Consider the following 14,856-nt stretch of genomic DNA (forward strand, 5'->3'; position numbering starts at 1 on the left):
TTTTTTTTATTTTTTATTTTCCTGCTATGTCTTTTTCTGAAATACTGGGACATACCACTGGTATTTAATTTCCCTCTGCTATTTCCTGACAGCTTTCCGGAAGGCTATTTGAGTTTCTTAACAATTTAATCTAATTCTTAAAATGGCTTCTTTCCTTCTCTAATCCCCTTAAGAGCTAATGCTGTTTGCTGGAACTGAGTGCCTCCCTTCTGTTTACTTTCTGGCCCAGATGGTTATTTTTATAACAACTCTGCATTAATAATAATAGAAGAAATCAAGTTCTGGGTTTATTGTTCAAATATTTTCTACTGTAATCTCAAGGAGATGGGTAATCCCCACCTCCCTGGAGGTGTTCTCCCATCAAACATATAGCTAAAGGCTGAACTGGTTCTCTGTCAACTGAATTTCTTCACATCTCTTCTCTACTTTCCTTTAGGATCCTCACTTCATTAATTTATTGGCTAGACTCATTAAGTTTCTTCCCCAAAGTATTTTTTAGGTGAGCTTCTCTGTGACGGAATCCTAGTATACAGAGAAATAGGCAATGCCGTTGCACTGAGTAATGTATGAAATTGTTGAATCATTATATTGTACGTACACCTGAAACTCATAAAACACTATGTAAATTATACTTGAATAGAAAACCAATTTGACTATTTCACATGAATTTCCTCTCTCAATTCCACCCAGATTTTTCTGTAGCCCAATCTGTATGAAGAGACTGCTGTCCCACTCTCTACTAAGTGGTTCTTCGATTGTTCTGAGTGAGGCCTGCGGCTTTCAGATCCTCTCTCTCAGTGACTTGGCCTTTCCTAGAGGAATCACTCAAGCTTGCTGTTACAACAAAAATAGCTTTCCTTCCTAGGAGCAGTTAGAATCTGGCTACCTTTCTCCCCTGCTTGCATTTTTGTCATTCAAGATGCCCTTTTCCCTTTACTCTTTCTTGAATGAATAAACAAAAAAACCCTCTTCTTCCAATTTAATCAGCTTATGTTCCTTTATTTTCTTAATCTTTTTGTGCTCCGGGGTTTGATAGTAAAACTGAAGTACCCTTTTCAAACCACTCTGGTTTCTCCTAATTTTCCTAAGCAAATGGCTTTATTACAGGCAAATAGTTCCAAGCATAGAACATTTCTGTTTCTAAGACTCTGTGTTTGTAATAGTGTAATTTAGCTGATTTTTTTAACTTAAGGGGATGGCGTTTTCTTTTGAATAGGGGCTCACATCTCCTACCTATTCATTAAATCTAACATAAGTTTATGGTGAAGCCACATATCATGTCAGAGTTAGAACTTATTATCAACATAAAGCAAATTGAGACCCTATGACAAACCAGTGAGTCATAAAAACAGGCAGAAATGCCACATGAAGCCAAGGTGTCTGCACAGTACCCTCCTTGATCCTGAAAGAGGAAGAGAACGTGGAATACCCAGTTTAGTTGCCTAAGGAGCCGTGGTATTAACTGTGTAAAGCGAGGGTATCTCTAGTGTTGTTATACATGCAGAATTCAGCTGCCCTTCAGTTTAAGAGTACCAAATATTCTTCTGTCAGCCAAAGACAATACCTGTAAAATTCTTTTCTACAGTGGAATCTTCGCCTTGCCTGACAAAAAGCCAGCCTGTGCGGTAAGCTAAAGCAGTCTCTAACTGAAGCCCCCAACATAGCTAACGGGCTGTGTCTTATTTTCTCACATAAGTTGTGTACGTCATAAGTTGCAGTCACCTGCCAAGCTCAGAATACCTCACGACAGCTAGAGCTTCTTTCCCAGGCTACAGAAGTTCAAAACCATGTGCCAAAGTGGAAAAACATGTTTGGCCTAAAATAAGCCTCTGCAAACCAGGCACAAATATCTTTTTCTTGAATTTTTTCCCCTCAGAATATTCTTTTGTTTCTCAATGTTCCTGATGATTAAACCAAATCTGTGAGAGCCTCTCCCCAATAAATAGCATCCTTACCCCACAGTTTATTTATTTATTTTGAAAGTGAGAGAGAACACACAGGAAGGGCAGAGAGAGAGAGGGAGAAAGAGAATCTGAAGCAGGCTCCACACGCAGTGCAGAACCCGAAGTAGGGCTTGAACTCATGAACAACAAGATCATGACTGGAGCCGAAATCAAGAGTCAGACACTTACTCACTGAGCTACCCAGGTGTCCCCTACACTCAGTTTAGAAACGTTGGGAAATACAACAAAACAGAAGAGAGGCCAAAATAACACCTTTCACTGACTGAGGGCAGCCTCTATGGCACAGTTTGGAGGGGCAGTGCTGGACTTAGCTAGGCCTCCCCATATGTAAGAAGGCTGGCTAGTTAAGGCTTACAACTTATAGGACACAAGCTCATTCTCAGTAAGAAGAAAGTTGGAGCTAAGTCAAGCCAGTTCACACACTTTTCTCAGTGCTGACACTCAAATAAAATATTCCATCTCTCTAGGAGCTCCACAGATAAAGTATAAAGAGAGGCCTGGAGTTACATTAATAGAGCCCACTTCCCGGAAGGAAATATTAGGAATGGAGAATTATTCCCAGCTAACAATATTTGCAAACACAGTTGAAATCCTTGCTTATTGGTTTTTGTTAATGACAATAACTTTTCTCAAGATGTTTGTGTAATTCTGATAGTATAATATTCTTGTCTTTCCAATACCATTTTGCACTGCAATTTTTAGAAATTCCATTCATGGAATTCCAACATTTCAAAATATCAACATTAATTTATTTTCATAAAATCTGACATCAGAAAGTCCGTTTTAGAATTCAGTCTTCAATCTACAAATGGGGAATGTATTCAGTTAGCTCTGTTACTTAAATGTCTGGAAATGAATTTCCCAAAAGATTGTAGGCCAGATTATTCCATTATTCAATTATTCCCTGCTAAGGAATTTCCCCAAATCCAACTTTAGTAGGTATATCAGAAGAACGTATGTGTGTAACAGTGTAACAATAACTTTACACAAAAATATTCGGTTTACATATGTTGTATTATCAACTAAAGAATCCAATCTTTGCAAAGCAGGAGGTTGGAGGTGGGGAAAGTTAGAAGTAAAAGGGTGTAGTTAAGAAATGTACCAAAGTGGAGAATGCATACTTTAAAAAAAGATTGCCATTCCTCAGCTCCAATGAATTAAATTCTAGGAAGGAATGCCAATCTTATTTTCTGTTAGAGAGAGAGAGAGAGAGAGAGAGAGAGAGAAAGAGAGAGAATTAATGAATCATTCTTTTTAGGATATTCCTAGATTTTAAAATATTGATAATAAAATATTTTAAAGCAATGTACAAGTCAACACTACATAAACCAAATAAAAACTTTATAAGCACTGAGTTTGCAGCCAAACATTACATAAAGAGTAATTAATACTCTCAACCCAGTGGCTAGATTCTGCTAAAACATAAACCTGATCATGTCATCTAAAACCCTCCATTGACTTCCTTTCTGGAAGGAGGAGGAGAAGGGAAGGAAGAAAAAGAAAAGAAAGAGAAAAATTAATTGTGGTTTATAAGACTGTACCTCAGTGGTGTGCTGGAGAAGCCATACCAGCTCACAAGGTCTTCTAAATTTTATGGAATTTTTGCGAACTCATTGTTCTCATGTTACTAGCTTGAAATTGGCCCTTGCAGGAATATTTACACCAGAGAAATTGGCAACCAGTGAAAATTAGCGATTTTTATTAATTTTCCCCCAGGGAGCCAGCTGTTAAAACATTTACCAGCACACCAGTGCCCTGTATGATCTTATTCCATGTCAACCCAATGCAGCTCTGACATCTCTTACCACTTTCCCATTTACCCAACTCACTCCCCTGGTACGTTCCTTCCTGCCTCAGGTCTTGCATATATTGTTTATTCTGCTTAGAATTCTCTTATCCCTGATTAGTGCTCTTATTAAAGAGGTTTTCCCTAATCATCCTAGGCAAAACAAACCAATGCCCCATATCCATAGCACATCTGACACACAGTATTTAATTGTCATCTATCTCTGTGGTATAATTCACAAGGGGAAGTGTTATCTATTTTGTCCTATATAACCCCACTGTCTTAAAAAAAATACCATGGCCCATAACAGGTGCTCAATAAATATTTTTCTGACCTAATGGACAGATGTTGCACTTAGTGGTCTGAATCTAAATATTTATAGTTGTATGTATCTCTTTCTTACACAGAAATTAGTTGTTAGATCACTTAAGGTGATGAGTATAAAGAGTTACAGCTTTTTTAAACACATAACTATGTTTTGCATTATATGCGTGCTTTCTAGAAATCTGTTGTGTCATCAGTCTGAGCCTAACCATGAGTCCACATAGTCTGTCTGTTCTCAATTTAGTGGCAGATACAACTAACTACATACACCAAACGGTGCAAGTACAGAAGGATGAAAATAACACTCATATATCAGAGAATATAACCAGAACCTGACAACTGGCTGTTTTAAAATAAACAGAGAGGTCAATTTACTCCAGAGTTTTACACCACGTACCTAGGGGAAAAGTGGTGTACTAACATAAGCAAGAAGCTAAGAAGAGTGGTTGGTTTAACAGAAAAGCTGGCGAATTATTTTTTTGATAAGCTAAAGTTAGTGAAGACTATATTAGGAAACACACCAAATGTCTCGACATGTGAATCATTAGCATATGCATCATTTATAAACCCCAAACTGAGTTATCTCAGACTACATAAGACATAAACACTAAACTGGTCATTGAATAAAGAAAATTAGATGGAACCACAAAAAATTCTAACAGTTGTAGAACATGGAAAATAATCAGAAAAGATGACTCATAGGAAGGAATACTGGAAAAGATCTAGTTGGGAGCTGGGAAGATCAAAAGCTCAGTTTGGGACATGTTCCAAGTGGAGACATCTTTGATGTGTTTGTGAATTTGTTTAGGTGTAGCTTCAGAAAAAGTCTGAGCTTATGTAAATGAAATTATTGTCTATGAAGTAGTGCTTGAAGCTCTAAGCTTGGATAAGGTCACTCAAGGAGAGTCTTATGAGCAGAAGAGTGAAAGATACGGCCGTATTCCACATTTGATAGTTCAGTAAGAATAGCCTGTAAAGTGAGCAGCCAAAGAAATAGTTAAAAAATAAAAGACAGGATTTTTCTCAGAGAAGCCATTTAAAAAAAAAAAGGAATTCAAGAAAGAGTAAGATATTGCTGAGGTCAAGAAAAGGAGTGCATTGGATATAGAGCAGAAATTCATTTGATAGAGATATAAAAATATACCTGTTTTTAGACTAGATGGGTTTTTGAAGTTATGAGGGGGAAAAGCAGGTTGAAATGCATGGAGAAGTGAGAAAACTGTGGCAGTAAGAACAGAAAGCATTAGTTAGAAGTCTGTAAAGAGTAGTAAAAAAGGCTCAAAGATGGGGATATGGCCATATAAACACCTTTTCTTCTTAATAGGAGAGACCTGAATATATTTATAAACAATAGGAATAACTTTCTGCTTTTGGTTTGGCTGATTGTTTCTATCAGACCAAACTTCCAATAGATAACAATGATAAACATTGAACAAAATATAAATAACAGGTGCTGTGCAGAGAAGAAAAACAAGTAGAAACTGGAAGAGAGTCAACAATTGGGATGCGGTAGAGCACCAGAAGAGTTTCCCATTTTTTTAGGGCTTTTACTAAGAGCAGGCCATAGTCTGCATTAAAATAGATATCTAAATATCTCATGGAAATCCAGTTTTACTTGATTGAAGAACTAGAAGACTAGGGTAACCAAAAGTGCTAGAAAGTTGTAGAGACAATCCCTGAATAGAGAGAACAAGAGAATCTAAGCTCCAATTCTGCATATACAGTCTCTGACTAATGCCTGAATCATTTAGGACTTCTGGTGCAATTCGCAATTATTCAATATATTCAGAGAAGTAGGAAAACAGGACTTAACAAGAGAAAAGATGACCCACACAGACCAGCCCCACAGAATTCAGACTGTGAAATTCACACACAAAATTCAATGCAGTGAATATAACCAGGCTCCAGGATATAAAGGAAATTATGCTTATACTAAATAAGAGAAAGTACCAGTAGTGAAATAGACATTGTTAATAAGAACAAGACAGAAATTCTAGAACTAAAATATACAGTATCTTAAACATGCACTGTATAGTCTTAATGGGAGAATGAAGATGACAAAGGAGCTGGACAACTGGATGACAGATCTATAGAAATTATCCAATGTGAAAAATAAAGAGACAAAAATGTTTTTAAAAATGAAGACACAGGAATCTGTAAGACAACAGCAACAAGTCAAATGTATGTAACTGGATTCCTGGTAGGAGAGCTGTAAATGAATGAGTTGGAAAAAAACGTTTCCATAAAATAATGACTGAAAATAATCCAAAATTTGGTGCAAAATATAAATAAATATATAGATTTAAGAAGCTCAATAAACCCCGAGTAAGATGATTCTGAAGAAAGCACCAGGCATATTTCATTAAATGCTGAAATCCAAAGTTAAGAAAATACTTGATTAAAGACAAAACTGTAGAACTCTACTGATATAAAGTGCCTAGAATAGTCAAATTCATAAAGACAGAAAGTAGAAAAAAAATTTTTAATTTAAAAAAATAAAGTAGAATGGTGGTTGAAGAGATGTGGGATGGCTAAGGAGAAGGGAGAAATGGGGAGCTGTTACTTAATGGGTACAGAGTTCCTGTATTTCAAGATGAGAAAAGTTCTGGAGATGGATGTTAGTAATGGTGGCAACAATGTGAATGTACTTAATGCCACTAAACTATATAGTTAAAAATGGTTAGGATGCCAAATTGTATATGTATTTTATCCCAAGTAAATATAATAAATTTTTAAATAAAGAAAAATATTGAAAGCAGGCAAGGAAAACTGAAATTACACATATGAAGACAAGGATACATATGGACCTCTCATCAAAAATAATGAAGGTCTAAAGGTACAAACTTCCAGTTATGAAATGAGTGTGGGGAATCTAATCTAAAGCATGGTGACTATAGTTAACAATGTATTATATACTTGGAAGTTGCTAAGAGAACAGACCTTAAATGTTAACACTACAAAAAAAAAATAAGGTTATGGACGTGTTAACTGACCTTATTGTGGTAATCATTTCACAATATACAGGCATACCAAATCATTATATTATATACTTACAGGATTATGTCAGTTATATCTCAATTAACTTGAGGGAATAATCAGAGAAGAAAATGTGAGGATGGAAGCAGAGTAGGAGAAACATTTGAAGATGCTACATTGCTGACTTTGAAGATGAAAGAAAAAGGAAATGAACCAAACAATTCAAACAGCCTCTAAAATCTGGAAAGGCAAGGAACTGATTCTCCCCTAAAACCTCCAAGAGGAAGGAACACACCCCTGCAGATACCCTGATTTTACTCCAGTGAAAGCTATTTTTACCTCCAAAACTGAAAGATAAGCTACTAAGTTCTTCATCATCATCATCAAACAGCAGAGCAACAACTTTAATTAAAGAAAAAATCTGCCAATCTAGAATTTCACATCTAGTGAAAATATCCTTCAAAAGACAAAGACAAAATAAACACTAGGAAAATCTGCCAATAGAACTATACTGGAAGAAATGCTACAGAAAGTTACTCAGGCTGAACGAAAAGCAAAACAGATTAAACTCTGGATATTAAAGAAAAAATAAAATTTCAGAAAAGGTAAATAAAAACTAGATTTTAACATTTACTAATTTTTTTTTAACATTTAGTTTTGAGAAACTGAGAGAGACAGAGCACAAGTGGGGAAGGGGCAAAGAGAAGAGGAGACAGAATCCAAAACAGGCTTCAGGATCTGAGCTGTTAGCACAGAGCCCAACACAGGGCCCAAACCCATAAACCATGGAGATCATGACCTGAGCCAAGGCCGGAAACTTAACTGACTGAGTCACCTAGGCATCCCTAAAACCTACTTTTCCACTTAATTTCTTTTAAAGTACTTGGAACTGTCTGCTTAAAGCAAAAATAATACTGTATTGAGTTCTACAAGGTTGTAGATGTAACATGATAGCCATAAATCATAGAGTACTTTGAAAACAATGGACATCTTGATATTGAGTCTTCAAATCCAAGACAAATTTCTCTATTTATACAGATGTTATTTAATTTAAGAATTTATTTTGAGGGGCACCTTGGTGGCTCAGTCGGTTGAGTGTCTAACTTTGGCTCAGGTCAGGATCTCATGGTTCATGGGTCGAGCCCCATGTTGGGCTCTGTGCTGACCATCAGCTCAGAGCCTGGAGCCTGCTTCAGATTCTGTGTCTCTTTCTCTCTTCTCCCCCCCCCCCCCCCCCGCCCCCGTTCACGCTCTGTCTGTCTCTCAAAAATAAATAAATTAAAAAAAATTTTTTTTAAATGTTAGGAAAATCAAAAGCAACACAAGGATCTACTTTTGAGAGGACTGAAAATACAAGAGAGAAAGGACAGAGGACAGTCCCACATTATTAGACACAGGCTACAATTGATGAAAATTAAACTCAAAGTAAAAATGAGCAACTTCTCTTTAGATCAGAGAATATGAATGCATATACAGTACATATGATGCATACAAGTGAACATATAATACAGAATGCATACACATTTGGTTTTGTCAGCTAGTTGATAGAGGGACGTTTTAAAGAGGCATTGTGGAGACTTGATTAGAGAAATGTAAATTTATTGGGCAGTACTGAAGGCCTATTTCTTGGGCTAGTGGCTTTGAAATCACTGTAGTAGAACCTGTTTCAGCTGCCTGGATAGTTTCCTCACTTGCAAACAAGGTAGCTCTGAGACTGCCAGGAGAGTTAAATGAGGATGCCTTTAAAGAAGCTAGCAGAGTGCCTCACACAGACATACTTAATGTTATTCTGGAAGGGCTGTGTGGAGTTCTCAGTGTGCCTACCCCCGGTGACTATTTTGTAGAGCTGCTCATCAGGAAGGTGCTAAAGTTTCTTATGCTTCTGTATTAAAGAGCTGGTGACTTCAGTAGGCAATCAAAAGAGATGCAACAGGGAGAAGGTACCATATAGTGTTTATAACCAGCATTAGGTTGCAATTTAGACATGAGCTAAGGTTTAGAGGGACCACTACTTTTGCAAAGCTACGAGAGGAAAGTAATTTATTATAAGTCTTGCATACCACAATCAAACTGATAAAGAGCATCTTGTTTCAATGTCCCAAATTTCAATAGGAACAGACAAGAAACCGGAGTGAATAGCTAGTGCAATTTAGTTCATCAATTTGAAAAATATGAAAACAATTGTTTTTCTTGAGAACTAGGTACAAGGAAAATTGTTGCCAAGAGTTGACTTTTTACTTTTTACGAACTGTGTTTCACAATTTGGAGTGCTATAATTTGGAATGAACATTTAAATTCCTATCATTCAGTTCTGATAGATCTGAATATAAAACAGTACTTCACTAAAACCAGAGCAAAACTTTTTGTTGTGATGTATATTTACTTCAAATCTTAGGAATAAAATTTTAATTTGTATTATAAAAACATAAAATGAAAGGAGAGTGGTGTCAGCATTATGGCAGATTAAGCCCCCTCTGGTTTTTGTCCTATATCCACAACGAAACTTGGACAGAAGTGCATCTGTGGACAGAAGTGCCTTTGAGAAAGCTGTGGGGTTCAGCCCCAATTGACAAGGGCCCTAGAGGAGTCTCGCCCACCAGTGCAATGCAGTAATAGACCTCAGTCCCAGCTCTTTACCCTGCAGTGGCCTACAAACCAGCCCCAGGCCCTCCCCAATCACAGTCCCCTGCAGGACACTGAAGAACACTAACTTAAGACAAACATTTAAAGAAGAGAGAACTTCTGTGGAAGTCCAGGTTTCTAAGAAGTTCTAGCATTCCACTGGAGCAAAAAAAAAAAAAAAGTTTCAATGCATTGTAGTGGGTAAAAGTAACAGTTTGACTTTATCCATGTCACCTCCTCCCAAAGGCATCACAAGTTAGGGCCAAAAGACACCTTCCTTCACCATTACTTGTCCCACAGTGGAAGAGTATGTGAGCCACTGGTTTCATCTGTACATGATGCTGCCAAAGAGATTCCTTTCTCTATTGCCCCATCAGAGTACAGAATCATGAGCTACATGACTGGGGGACAGGAGAGTGGCAAATATAACTATTGGAGGACACTAAGGGACTCAGATAACTAGATCACAGATTCCATCAGAACTCTGCTGGTGAGCTGATGGGAACTCCTCACTTGTTGATCACTCCAACTGGCCCACAGAAACCTCTAGCACTCTGTGTACCTCCTGTACAAACCTCCCTATCTTGCGGCCATCTATGTGTGCTCCTAATGGTGGCAGCAAGGGAGTGCTCTAGAAAACAGTGAACATGCAAATAAGTTGGCAAATCTGTAGGCCAGGGAAAGACCACAAATCTGAATTTCAGCACCACCTTTGGGAAACCAAAGAGAAACTGTCAGCACTTGGCCTGTTGCACTGTAAAATTCAGAAAAGTATTAAAGTTTAAGCACTCTGCCATCAGGGGGGCAAGAAGTATGGAACAGCTGGATCCAAAAAAGATCTGAGATAGCTTCAGAATTATCTATCATGGTTGATGAAAGGTATCCCTCTCCCAAAAGCAGTTAGTAAAGCCCAGAAGAGGTGGCTCCTACTTCTGAAGTGAAGAAAGTTAATGCAAAACTTCAAAGAGCTTGACAAATCAAGGTAACATGACTCCATCAAAGGATCACAATCATCCTCTGGTAACAAAACCTAGAGACAAAGAGATCTGTGATTTACCTAGTAAAGAATTTAGGCAACCTAGAAAAAAAAGAGAATAAATTCCTAGAAACAATAATCTACCAAGAGTGAATCATAATGAAATAGAAAATCTGAACAGACCAATAACTAAGAAGATTTAACTGGTAAAAATAAAAAAACTTCAACCAATAAAAGTTTAGGAACAGAAGGCTTCACTGGTGAATGCTACCAAACATTCAAAGAATTAATACCAATACTTCTCAAGCTCTTCCAAAAAGATGAGAGAACTTTTCCAAACTCATTTTATGAGGCCAGCATTACTCTGATTTCAAAATTCAGACAAGGATACCAAAAGAACAGAAAATTATAGGCCAATATCCCTAATAAGTATAGATGTAAAAATAAGAAGTTATTAGGAAAGCAAATTTAAAACACCTTAAAAGGATCATATATCATAGTCATGTACAATTTATTCCAGGGATGCAAAGATGGTATAAAATCTGCAAATCAGTCAATGTGATACACATTACTAAAGTAATGAATAAAAATCATATGATCATCTCAATACATTCAGAAAAGACATTTGACAAAATTCAACATCCATTTATGATAAAAACTCAACAAAGTGGGTAGAGCGGGAAAATACCTCAGTATAAGGGCCATAGGACAAGCTCAGAGCTAACGTCATACTCAATAGTAAACTGTTGGAAACCTTTTCCCTAAGACCAGGAACAATACAAGGATGCTTACTCTTGACACTTCTATTTAAGACAATGTTGGAAACTGCAGTCAGAGCCATTAAGCAAGAAAAAGGTATAAAGGGCATCTAAAATATAAAGAACAAGATAAAACTGTCACTGTTTGCAGATAACCTGATATTATATCTAGAAAACACTAAAGACTCCCTCAAAAAAATGTTAAAACTAAAACAAATTCAGGTAAGTTTCAAGAAACAAAATCAATATCCAAAATCTCATGCATCTCTATATACTTATAACAAACTACAAGAAAACAATTATTTTATAATTATATCAAAAAGAATGAAATAAGCAGGAATAAATTTAACCAAGAAGGTTAAGGGCCTGTATGTTGAGGGACACCTGGATGGCTCAGTTAGTTGAGCATCTGACTTCGGCTCAACTCATGATCTCATGGTTCGTGGGTTCAAGCTCTGCAATCAGGCTCTGCGCTGAATGCTTGCTCATAGCCTGGAGCTTGCTTCAGATTCTGTGTCTCCTCTCTTTGCCCCTCACCTGCTCACATGCTGTCTCATTCTCTCAAAAATAAATAAATGGAAAACAAACTTAAAAAAAAAACTTTTATATTGAAATCTACAAGAAATCGAAGATAGAAAAATATTCTGTGCTTATGAATTTGAAGAATACTGTTAAAATGTCCATACTACCCAAAGCAATCTACAGATTCAATGTAGTTGGTATCAAAGCTCCAATGGCATTTTGCACAGAAATAAAAAATTCTAAAATGTGTATGGAACTACAAAATAACTCCAAATAGCCAAAGAAGTCTTAAGAGAGAAGAACAAAGCTAAAAGCATCATGCTCCCTGGTTTCAAATTATATTACAAAGTTATAGTAAATAAAATAACATGGTATTGGCATAAGACATACAGATCAATGGAAAATACCTCAGAAATAAACCCGTGCATACATGATCAAATATTTTATGACAGAGGGGCCAATACTACAATGGAGAAAGGACAGTCTCTTCAATGAATGGTGCTGGGGAAAATTGGACAGCCACATGCAAAAATAATGAAACCTGACCACTATCTTACACCACACACAAATATTAACTCAAAATGGATTAAACACAAAACTAGCTCCTTGACACAGATTTTGAGTCTGATACCAAAAGCAAAATCAACAAAAGCAGAACTAGGTAATTGGAACTAAATCAAACTAAAAAGCCTCGGGGCACCTGGATGGTTCAGTTAAATGTCCAACTTCAGCTCAGGTTATAATCTCACCGTTTGTGGGTTCAAGCCCTGTATCTGGCTCTGTCCTGACAGCTCAGAGCCTGGAGCCTGCTCTGAATGCTGTCTCCTTCTCTCTCTGCCTCTCCCCGGCTCGTGCTGTCTGTCTGTCCCTCTCTCTCAAAAATACACGTTAAAAAAAAAAAGACCCAAACTGATACTACAGTCATACTAGTCATAATAATCCGATGCAAGGAATTAAATAAAGCCCAAGATAAACACAAAGAGAATTACAACTAGACACATCTTGGTCATATTGCTAAAAAGCCACAGAAAAAAAAGAAAATATTGAAAACATCAAGAAGAAAGTGATGCATCATGTAAAAAAGAACAATGGTAAGGTTACTGGACAACTTCTCAGCAGAAATAACAGAAGATAGTAGAATGAAATACTTAAAAGTGCTGGGGGGAAAAGAAGTAAAATCAACCAAGAATTCTACAGATGAAAACAAAAGAGAAACATCCCAGATAAACAAAACTGAGAATTTGTTGCTAGTAGAACAAGAAATATGTCTACCATGCAAACTCTCATCAAATGAAAGCTGGAAAAGCTATCTTAATATTAAAGTTGATTTAAAGCAAGAAATATTATAGATAAACAAGTATTATCTAAAATAATGACAAAGGTGTCAATTCACCAGCAAGAATAATCCTAAATATGTTTGTACCTAATAATGAGATTCAAAATGCATGAAGTAAAACCCAAAAAAACTGAATTAGATAAATCCATAATTATGGTTGGAGATTTCAATATTCCTTTCAGTAAATGAAAAAAATTAACAATAAAGAAGACTTAAAAATATATCTGGAAAATCTTAAGTATTTGGAAATTAACACATTTCCAAGTAATAAATCAAAGAAAAAAAATCACAAGAGAAATTTAAAAAGTTTGAACTAATAGAAATGAAAACACAAGATATCAAAGTTTATAGAGGAAGCTAGATCAGTATGCAGGGTAAAATTTGTAATTTTAAATGATTATTAGGAAAAAATGGTCTAAAATCAATGATCTAAATTTCCATGCTAAGACCCTGGAGAAATGAGATGACTAAATCAAAAGTAGAAGAATGGGATTAATAAAAGGTAATCAATAAAATATGAAACATAACAATAAGGAAAATCAATTAAATCAACCAATTTTGTTGATAGGAATGCAAAATGGTAGAGCCTTGTTGGGAAGCTTGTTTGGCAACTTCTTAAAAGTTAAACTTACATCTATCTTATGTCCATTGTATTCCTACAAATTTACTCAAAAGAAATGGAAACAGTACGTCCACAAAAAAGACGTATACAGAAATATTCAGAGCAAGTCAATTTATACTAACCAAAACCTGGACACCCAAAGGTCTATCAATAAATAGGCTTAAAACATATACAAACATATACTGATCAATAAAAATTTAAATCAGTGAAACAGAAGTTTCAACAGAAAGGAATCTCAATTATAATTCTGAGACAATGAAGCCTGAGAAAAAGATTATACAGTATTTGACTTTAAATTCTTGAACAGGCAAAACTAATCTATAACGACAGCAAGCACACTGGTGGTCACTTGGGTCAGGGTAGGGGTAGAGTGACAGCAGAGGGAGGTAGAAGAAACTGAAGTTGATAAAATCTGTATCCTGACTGGGATGGTGGCTACTCTGAATACGTTTGTCAAAAATCAAATACAAAGTGGGTATGTTTTACTATAAATTATACCTCATTCCTCTAAATCTCAGCCTCTTTGTTTTTATAGAAGATAACACCTCCCTCCTAGAGCTGTTAAGGTTATAATGCATTGAAAGTTCCTCCTGCAACATCTAGCATATATAAGCACTGCATTCTCCATCAATTCTCTGAATACTTCCTGTTTATAAGGAACTCTCAAGCTTGCCATACAAATACAAGACAGGTGCTGTTACAAAGTTCTTCACTTGCAACTGAAATGTCTCCCTTTAACCTATGTGCATTGATCCTAAGTATACATTCTCTAGAGCAGTGGTTCTCAAACTTAAGGGTACATCAAAATTCCCTGAATAGCTGATATGACACAAGGATTACTGAGGCCCATTCCCACAGTTGCTGATTCAGTAGACGTGGAATCAAAGTTGAGAGCCAGGTGATGCTGGTGCTGGTCCAGAGACTCTACTTTGAGAAGGACTGCTCTAGAGGAATAAAAATTGTAAGACCA

This window comes from Suricata suricatta, chromosome 4, assembly GCF_006229205.1.
Source record: "Suricata suricatta isolate VVHF042 chromosome 4, meerkat_22Aug2017_6uvM2_HiC, whole genome shotgun sequence".
NCBI classification, from domain to species: domain Eukaryota; kingdom Metazoa; phylum Chordata; class Mammalia; order Carnivora; family Herpestidae; genus Suricata; species Suricata suricatta.